We start from the raw sequence: 9677 nt of genomic DNA, 5'->3' as shown, positions 1-9677 counted from the left end.
ATTCTCACACACTTGGGCCACATAGGATGGTCTAATGAATTTCTTTTATATATATATTTTTTAAAAGACCCATACTGTGTGTGTAGCAGTAGGAGCCAGGCACCCAACCCAAGAATGGGCACCAAGTTATTATATACCTGAAAAGTAGGCAATAATGCAGGCTAGGCCACTCTCGACTGCACCGCATATGACTCTACCTAACTCTATAACTCTTGCCACAAATGGGCGACAGCTGGGACGCACCACTTTCACAAATGGGTTATGGAGTATTATTTCCTGCGCCTCTCCCCATAGTACAAGGGTTGCTTCTCTGCATCCGTGAGCAAAGCTTCCATCAAACTTTAATTCAACTTGATGGGTCTGCCCTGAGCGCTGACGAAAATTCTGAAGCCCTCATCTTGTCACAACTTGACATAGCAGCGTGGTTTCGATTATATGCATTATCCAGGGAGAACCCGCAAGCTGCAGTGGTACATCTACAAGAACTGGCCGCAAATTTGCCCACCATCATGGAGCATGACGAAACAGAGCGCAAGGAGTGGCTGGACAATTCACCAAATTTGATGAGGTGCTTCATGCATACTCATGGTAAGGCCCTGCTCAATGACCCCCTGCTAACGAAGCGCAAGAAGAACCTGCTTAATGGTTGCTCATCAGAAATTACTCTCTCACCACCCACAAAAACCAGCAGCTCCCTTCTCCCCACCGACCTCGATGAGGATGAACAACGCATCGTAGAGCACGGCTTCTCTCTTTCCAGCCCACAACCCACCTTCACCAAGAAGCCTTTTGAGTCTTACACAGACCCATATATACCCTACAGGTTTTTTGAATTGATGCTTACTGAGGCTCACATAAGCCCTGGTCATTGGGAAACTTTACTGTGCTTGCTCCTTTTAGTGAAGGCCTGCTTCTCACGCTGTTGAACAATAGTGATAAGCAAGCTAGCCAAATCGGACCGATGCAGATTTTGGAAGGAAATTCCTCAGACATTGTGGAAAATACTCTAATTGCGGCGCCGTTTAGCATGTCAACTTTTGACACCCACAGGTGCTTAGCAGTGCTTGGCTATGTAATAGGGGTTAAAGGGGTCATCTCGACTAATGGTCGCGATACCAACTACACGACACAGCTCTAGAATATCCACAGACCGTTCTTAAAATGTGGCTACGAGATGCTTGGGTTGGCTGACAAGTGCAAGGACAACAATGTGCTTTGGTTCGATCAAGCGCTATGGATGATTATGCACCATCTACAAGCATTCTTCCCCAGCTCTTCTCTCAAAAACTCTACAATACTCTTTCTCAGCTGGCTAGCGAAAGAAGCGCAAGGAAGCTCTAAAAGCCTTGCTGATTCACATGCTCTATCGTGAGAAATTGAAGGAAGCCATCAGATTCTCAGTGTTGTTTAATCAATCGCCTCCAACTACAAATATGCAACATGAGGTAGATATCTTCATAAAGCAGGGCATAGCACCTGCACGCGAGCATATGGATGGGAGGAAGAGAGCTCGGGGTGAACAAAATCGGCACACTCGCGGTTGCGGACGCTACATGACCCCCCCCACGCTCCTACACCTCCACACCCACTCCTAGGCGTGGTCACCCCTCACCCTCTACATCTGTGAGTAGTAGTAGATCATCTCATGGCACACCCATTTTTCCTCCTAACCCCACTCAAAACTCTAACCCAACACCTAGAAATAGGGCTGCCTTTAGCTCTAATGTGGGAAACACTGCCAAATCTTTACTATATGATTGAGCTTTTCTTGTATGATGTGACTTTTTTGAAATTAGGTTTCTTTCTGGCTGACAGGTTTTCAGGGCCCCGCATGGTCATTGGCATTTATCTAGGACGGAAAAAATGAAAGGGATCTTCATCCCCATCCGTTTTGTAAACCCCCTACTAGAAATTTTACCTAATTGGAAACATTTTTTCAGCTTCTTCTTCTTTGGTCTAAGTGTGATCACTACTCCCCTTTGGGGAGAATGCATGCTTAGTTGGTCATTTGACCCACCCCTAAAACTTACGATTGGTAATGCCAAAGAAGTATTCACTTCGCAAGATAAACATGGATGCCAATGCTTGAGATATCCTAACGAAGTAGATGACATTTGGGGACACATCATCTCTACCAACTTGGAAACATTCATGAGTAACCCTCTCTCTACCTTATGCAAACAGGGTTTAGGACATATACCTTCAAAGTCTCCTAATCTTGAACAAGCCATGAATGAACTTCACCAAGTGTTAGATCACCTAATTAATAATCAGTGTATATGCTTACCCTCACATATTACAAACAATCAAGCTCATACACTATTCTCCCAATATTGCCATAGATTTCTGCCCATCAAAAGACAACACCAAACCTACACTAATCACGATGCAGAAATAGAGGATGTCAAGAAAAAGTTTTTTATCATATGCTTAGATAAAGCAGCAAACCACCCTGTAATAATCTACAAACACTTCATCACCATAGAAGCAAGGAAGATACTGAATGGAAAAGATTTCCAAACTTACGAGATGAGTGTGGAGCAAACCATCTCCTCCATCTTGACACACCTCAACCCAATAACACAACCTTCACATTGCTCACTCCCTTACATCACCACAATATAAAAAAGCCACAAAAGTGCCTTTAGATGGATAACTTGTGGGGCATCTTGTTGCTACTCTGAAATCTCATTACTCATGGCATGTATCCTTAAAACATGCATTCCGATCCTCAAAACAAGAGCATGGCAACTCAACCAAAAGGCACTATTATGCCATAACATCCACATCCAATCTTGGTGGATTTCGGTATACGAATGCATTTTGAATCTCCCAGCAAATGCCAAGTCTCTCTTCTCGGTGGATATTAAGAAATGTTATGAAAACATCCCTCATCAAGGGAAAAATGGGCTAATTGCACACCTCTCATGACTAATCAAACATGCCTTCACATCGATCCCTGAAAAGTTCATCTCATTTAGAATTTTTCCCGCCCGATGCATCCAAGGTACATGGTCTCGTCATGCATACAAATCCGGGATTTCCTTCACTATCGATGAGGTCATAGCCCTAAACACATGGCTAATCTCAAACATGTTCATTCAATGCCAGGGAATGGTGTACAAGCAAATAAATGGTATCCCGATGGGACTCGCATGCTCCCCACTTTGGTGTAACTTATATCTCCACTCCCTTGAATAGGATTTCATAGAACAAACACTAAGAGACTCCGATGCCCCATCAATCCTCAACAAGTTGGGTATTCCTTTCAGATACTTCGATGACATCCTCTTGATAAACTCCTCAGATCCAACTCTATTTATGGATCGCCATAAAATCTATCCTGATTGTCTAGAAATAGAGCATGAGAAAAAAGACTCAACCAAATTTCTCAATCTCAATCTTTCCATAGACAATGGTCTACTCATCAAAAGATTGACAAAAAAAGACGACATGCCCTACCCACCTATCAAATTCATAAAACGGTCTAGCAATCGACCTTCAGACTGGGCACATAAAGTAATCATTTCTCAACTAAAACCCATCTTGTTTTGCAATACTCATCCAAAGGATGTCTCCATTGATATCAAGCAATTAATTCAAGCCTTCTGCCTTAATGGATTTGAACGTGCCAAACTATGGAGACTAGTGAGAGGATACCTTCAAAACTTCATAGCCTCCCCACATACTTCTTATCCAAACAAAATACTGCAAACTTTGGAAATTGGAGGGCACTAGTACCCCTATGGGGGGCCTAGTGCCCCCCATATTTCGGGGATAATCTTACACAATACCTAGTGTGGGTGGTGGAGGGCCTCTCTCTCTCCCTCTCTATCTCTCTCTCTCTTTCTCTCTCTCTCTCTCTCTCTTTGACCCAAACACTTTAGCCTTAGTCCTCTAAGGATAAAGGACACCCATAGAACCTATTTTTTGAAAAATGAAAAGGGTTACATAAGGGATGTCGTGAGTATGCTTGGGGCAAGGGATTATTATTATTTCTTTGAACCAAAAGACCCCACTCTCTAACCAACTCAAGCCGTTGGACTCCAAGAATACCTCCCACTCCCAAAAAGGGACCCCACCACTCTTACCAACATAACTATACCACTTCTTGGAAAAGCAAGGCATGAGAGGACTCCTCTCTATAAAGGACAAGAGAGAAAGGACAGAGAAGAAGAAGGGATAGGCTAGACTTTTTTGAGGGTACTACTACCACAACAGTTTCACCTCATGGATTCCTCCTCTCAGGTCATTTATCACTTAGAGTTCTTTTGCATTAGGGTGACATCAATAACAAGTGTGGATTTCTTAAGACACCTGTCTTCCACCAACATGTACTAACATTCTCATGTTTTTATTTGTGGTGATGGTGACAGGTAACATGGACATCCACTTCTCTAATTCAACCTCTGGTGATATTTTTCCATTGTTTGATGCATTATTCTCCCTATCTGAATTAATCACATGTAAAATATTAAGGCATGAATGGAACAAGGGGCTTGGTTTGAGTAAATCCTGAGCAGTTATCCACTATGTTTATAGTGAATTGATGATATTTTCTAATTTCTTGGCAAAGTTAGTAATTGATTAATTATGTCACCTACTCTCTCTCTCTCTCTCTCTCTCTCTCTCTCTCTCTCTCTCTCTCTCTCTCTCTCTCACACACACACACACACACACACACACACACACACACACACTAGCTTCTCTTAAACCCTAGCTTATGCTTGCCTCCACAATCCTCCCTTGGGTGAGGGCGGCCCTATGGAGGGGGGGGGGGGGGGGGGGGGGGGGGGGGGGGTTTTTAGTCTTGCTCCTTCCCACCCAGGCCTACGAAAGACAATTATGTCCGTGCCCCATCCTTGTTTGACGAGCTGCAGACAATCGCCTAGCAACCATGACCTGTCATCAAGCCGGGTTGCTCTTGCACACTAATAACTCGGAGATGACCTGTGGCAGAGGTCGTGAATGTGAAAGAATCGGATTCAAGTAGCGGTCTACAATAGAAGGTGTTTTGACAATTACATATTTTCACTATATGAGTTTTCAAATCACTCCAAAGGTAACCCTAAAGTATTTGGTCTTGTTCTCACGATCATAACAAAGACCTTGGACTACATCAAAGAAGAAAGTTTGAGCCTCTACATCAAAGCTCCATTGTCTTCCTTCAAAACACCAGTTCCCAGCACATGCAAGAGCTTTCTTGCGATGACAGCTATGCCGAGGAAGGAAGGATCCTACTGTTCGACAAGATGCAAGATCACAGTCCTAGAGGCTCAAATCCAAGAACTCGTTGCCGAAAATGCTAAACTCAAGCAACGCTTGAGTAAGCTTGAGGATGCAAGATAAAGGAGAGTCAAACATGGCTTAACAAAGTACACGAAGTTGAAGCCTCTTTCACTGAGACTGTTAAGACAACCCAACAAGCAAACCACGAGGCATCACATGAAGATCGATAGCAAGATACAAGCAGCATTACAAGAATTTCGGCTACAAGAATCTCTTGGTCTCAAAGTTAGGATCGGGGGGCTCCACTTGCCATGGTGCATCGAGGAGGACACCCTCGAAGAAGCAGTCACCAAGCTCAATGACATTCTTCAACCAATTAACATTGAGACTGACTCTGTCTCTTGCACATTGAAAAGTGCCATCGGGGTAGTGCAGCTTCACTTTCAAGGGCAAGAGCGGAGGAGGTTGCTACGCCAATCCTACCACCTCAAGGGGGGAAAGCTTTGCATCACCAAAGAATTGACCACAAATTAACTGAAAGAATAAAGCAAACAAGCTCAAGAAGATGCACGAAGCCCGTACACAAGGTAAATGGGTAGTATACCGAGGTGGTAAAGCCATCATTCAGGAGTTTTGAACTCCCAAGCCCCCCCCCCCCCCCCCCCCCCCCCCATTTGACCCTCTCAGGTTTTGTTCTTGTTCTTTTTTCTACCTTCTTGATGGACCCTCACTCCCTAACCGATAAGTGTCTTGACGCCCTCACTTCAAGGAATGGATGTAATATCTTGTTTTGGTCTTATGGGTCATATTTGACCTCAATCGATGATAAATCTATCTATCTATCTATCTATCTCTCCCTTCTCTCTCTCTCTCTCTCTCTCTCTCTCTCTCTCTCTCTCTCTCTCTCTCTCTCTCTCTCTCTCTCTCTCTCTCTCTGATGGACCCTCACTCCCTAACCGATAAGTGTCTTGACGGCCTCACTTCAAGGAATGGATGTAATGTCTTGTTTTGGTCTTATGGGTCATATTTGACCTCAATCGATGATAAATCTATCTATCTATCTATCTATCTCTCCCCTTCTCTCTCTCTCTCTCTCTCTCTCTCTCTCTCTCTCTCTCTCTATATATATATATATATATATATATATATATATATATATATATATATATAATATATATATATATATATATATATATATATATATATATATATATATATATATAATATATATATATATATATATATATATATATATATATATATATATATATATAATATATATTATATACACTCAATGTACCCTTGTATCATTTTGGGATGGATTTGCCTCATCTTTTGCATAACCTAATATTTATGATGATTGAGATCCATCTTTTAGCATCTTAGATAAAATTATTGACAAATAATAAGCTCACAAATAGAGGCATCTGTGTTCACAAATGATGAACAATTTCATCTGAAGAGCCCTCAATACCATCCAACATTCTAGTTCTATCATCTTCTATTGAGGAGAACCAATCTTCCTATGGAGAGTTGCAAAAAAATAAATAAATTTATAGATGTTTGTGAGGTTAATTGGGAATTTTGGCAAAATTGAAGGGCATTTTGGGATTTTTTGGCCAAACATGAGGGGTACATAGGGAAATTTTAAAATTTGAGGGGTATTTTGGGAGTTTCCACAAATTACAAGGGTATTTTTGTAATTTTTCCATGTAGATTTCTCTCTCTCTCTCTCTCTCTCTCTCTCTCTCTCTCTCTCTCTCTCTCTCTCTCTCTCTCTCTCTCTCTCTCTCTACACCAAAGTGAAACGTTAAAATTCATCTAAAGATTCTTCAATAAGAAAAAGCTCAAAACAAAGAAAAACTTTGCTGATATACTCAAATGTGAACTCTGCATTGCGCCCTCTAGGCAGCTTTCCACTAGGATAGAAAAGACCTGGTCCAATTTTCAACTACAAGTATTTCAGACCTTGAACCACATGCAATTTGGTGTGATACTCCATGAAGAGTCCAACAACCGTCATCAAGGATGGTGAGTTCTGCATTAGGGCCGAACTCCACAGGTTCCCCACCAGGGCGTGTAGCCTCTAAGAAGAGCACTTCTGATGATGGGTTGTGGAGCCTTGCATTGATGCGATCAATAGCAAATCCTTCCGTTGTCCCCATCCAACCCTTGCACCTCCACCATTTGCATCATTCGAGGAGCCGATAGATTTTGATCCCCCCCCCCCCCTCTCTCTCTCTCTCTCTCTCTCTCTCTCTCTCTCTCTCTCTCTCTCTCTCAAGCTAAAGTAGAGGTGGCGCTAAGCACCCATATCTCCTTCAACTTGAGGGAGGGAGGGAGAGGAAGGGGAAGGGGGGGGGGGGGGGTGAAGAAAGATATAGATCTTTCTCCCCCTCTTTATATATGCCCCCCCGCCCCCCCCCCCCCCCCCCCCCCTTCTCTCCCTCTCTCTCTCTCTCTCTCACTCTCCCTCTCTCTCTCTCTCTCTCTCTCTCTCTCTCTCTCTCTCTCTCTCTCTCTCTCTCTCTCTCTCAAGTTGAAGGACAGGTGAGTGCTCCTCTTTAGCTTGATGGCAGGGGGGAGAGAGAGTTGAAGGACAGGTGAGTGCTCCTCTTTAGCTTGATGGCAGGGGGGAGAGAGAGAGAGAGAGAGAGAGAGAGAGAGAGCTTTTATCATGAAGCAGAGAAGATGTATAAATTGCACTTGGAAAAGCAGTGAAGCACAACGTTTTTGTGATCAAAAAGCACAGAGCAGTGCTATTGTGAAGGGGATAAAGATAAATCTCTCTCTCTCTCTCTCTCTCTCTCTCTCTCTCTCTCTCTCTCTCTCTCTCTCTCTCTCTAGCATCACCTCACCTTGAACCTAGCGTCCACCTAGGCTCAAGGTGAGGTGATGCTAGAGAGAGTTATGCTCAAAGTGACGTGATGAAAGAGAGAGAGAGAGAGAGAGAGAGAGAGAGAGAGAGAGGCTCACACCTTTCATGAGTCGCCATGAAATCCAAGCCTTGACTCACTAAGTTGTACACAGACATACATAAGAGAGAGAGAGAGAGAGAGAGAGAGAGAGAGAGAGCAAGCTTGAGCTATGGGTCTTCATATTTTTTAGTAATCCTCGTAGCGACCCTCGAAATTCTAATAGAAACGAACACATTCAAGCTGAGTCTTCTTGAGAGCTGCCAAGCTTTAAGGCCAAGGCAATTACTCCACCTATCCCTTGCCTCGACAACCTTCCTTTCCTCCGAGACCATCACAACAAGCTGCAACAGGCCTCATGCGTGCGCTTCCTCTACAATGTCATGGGTCCCCAGAGCCTAGCATTTGACTCCAAAGGTAGAGGTCCTTATATTGGGATTGTTGATGATCGCATCATGCGTTGGATGGCTCACCATGCTTTATCCAAATAGGATTGAGGCATGCAAACTCCAATCCCCACCTGTAGCGAACCTAGCCAAGGAACATATATGTGGCCGACACCTTAGGCATCCACTTCATGAAACACACGAGAGAACTGTATATTGCTAATGCATACATGGATTGCAAGTGGTAGTGCCAAATGGTGGTGATGCAAAGCTTGTGGTTGGAGAGGCTGAGGGAGTTCCATTTCATTTCACCAATGATGTGGAGGTCAGCTCGGATGATATCATTTAGGGAAAATTATCAAAATATCCCTCTAATTTGTGGAGATTCCCAAAATACCCATGTATCTATTATTATTTTTTGACAATTGAGACTCGCTTTTACATGCTTAGCATGTAATTTGTCACAAATTATCTCGCAAGAAAAGGCAATTATGTCTAAAAATAATGAAGCAATTCATCTTCCAAGCCTACATAACCAACTCAAATTCTAGTTTTAGCAAGTTGTATTGAGAGATCACCACTTGTAGGTTATCTAGGTACTAGCTAAAGGGTCAAAAAGTTGGGACACTGGAGACTTTTGTTCATCTATCAAGGCCTCTAGACAATGTCACGGCAAATGATGTTGGAGACTTTTGGGTAGCAATCCATCACAAGCATAGCCTTTTTGTATGGCCAAATTTCGCTTGTCCTTGGGTGAGGCATGCCCTTTTAAAGCTGCCCATATGCATCTAGACAATCTATGGTTTTTTTTTGGGTGGAGAGTCACATGCCCTCATTATGTGATACGACTTCAGTAGCAATCTACTAGAGATACTCGAAGATCTGACTGGAAAACTTGTGAAGCTTGTCAACGAGGTTGAGGGGAGAGATGACAAACTTTGGCTCGATTTTGTGCTCATTCCATAGGTCGTTGTGCATTCCAAATAGGGTTTGTATGTATTTATGGAGTGAGGAGAGGCTTTGGCACCAATGGCCATGGGCTCATTTGCTAGCAACATACACTCATCAACTTGTACATTGGCTTCCAGTGGGCATGTGCTTGCAGAGGCATGATGCATGTGGATGCATGCTCAATTCTAGCTATTTT

The 9677-nt window shown here is 43.1% G+C and overlaps 1 pseudogene; it reads left to right on the top strand.

Moving 5' to 3' along the window:
• The first annotated feature begins 221 nt into the window (after positions 1–221).
• LOC147437924 (protein STRICTOSIDINE SYNTHASE-LIKE 3-like) lies at positions 222–8879 on the top strand (annotated as a pseudogene).
• Positions 8880–9677: the final 798 nt, after the last annotated feature.

Source organism: Adiantum capillus-veneris, chromosome 17 (assembly GCF_014529385.1).
Source record: "Adiantum capillus-veneris isolate H3 chromosome 17, ASM1452938v2, whole genome shotgun sequence".
In the NCBI taxonomy this organism is placed as follows: Eukaryota; Viridiplantae; Streptophyta; class Polypodiopsida; order Polypodiales; family Pteridaceae; genus Adiantum; species Adiantum capillus-veneris.
The sequence above is the reverse complement of the archived record's forward strand: the minus strand, read 5'-3'. Positions and strand labels throughout refer to the sequence as shown.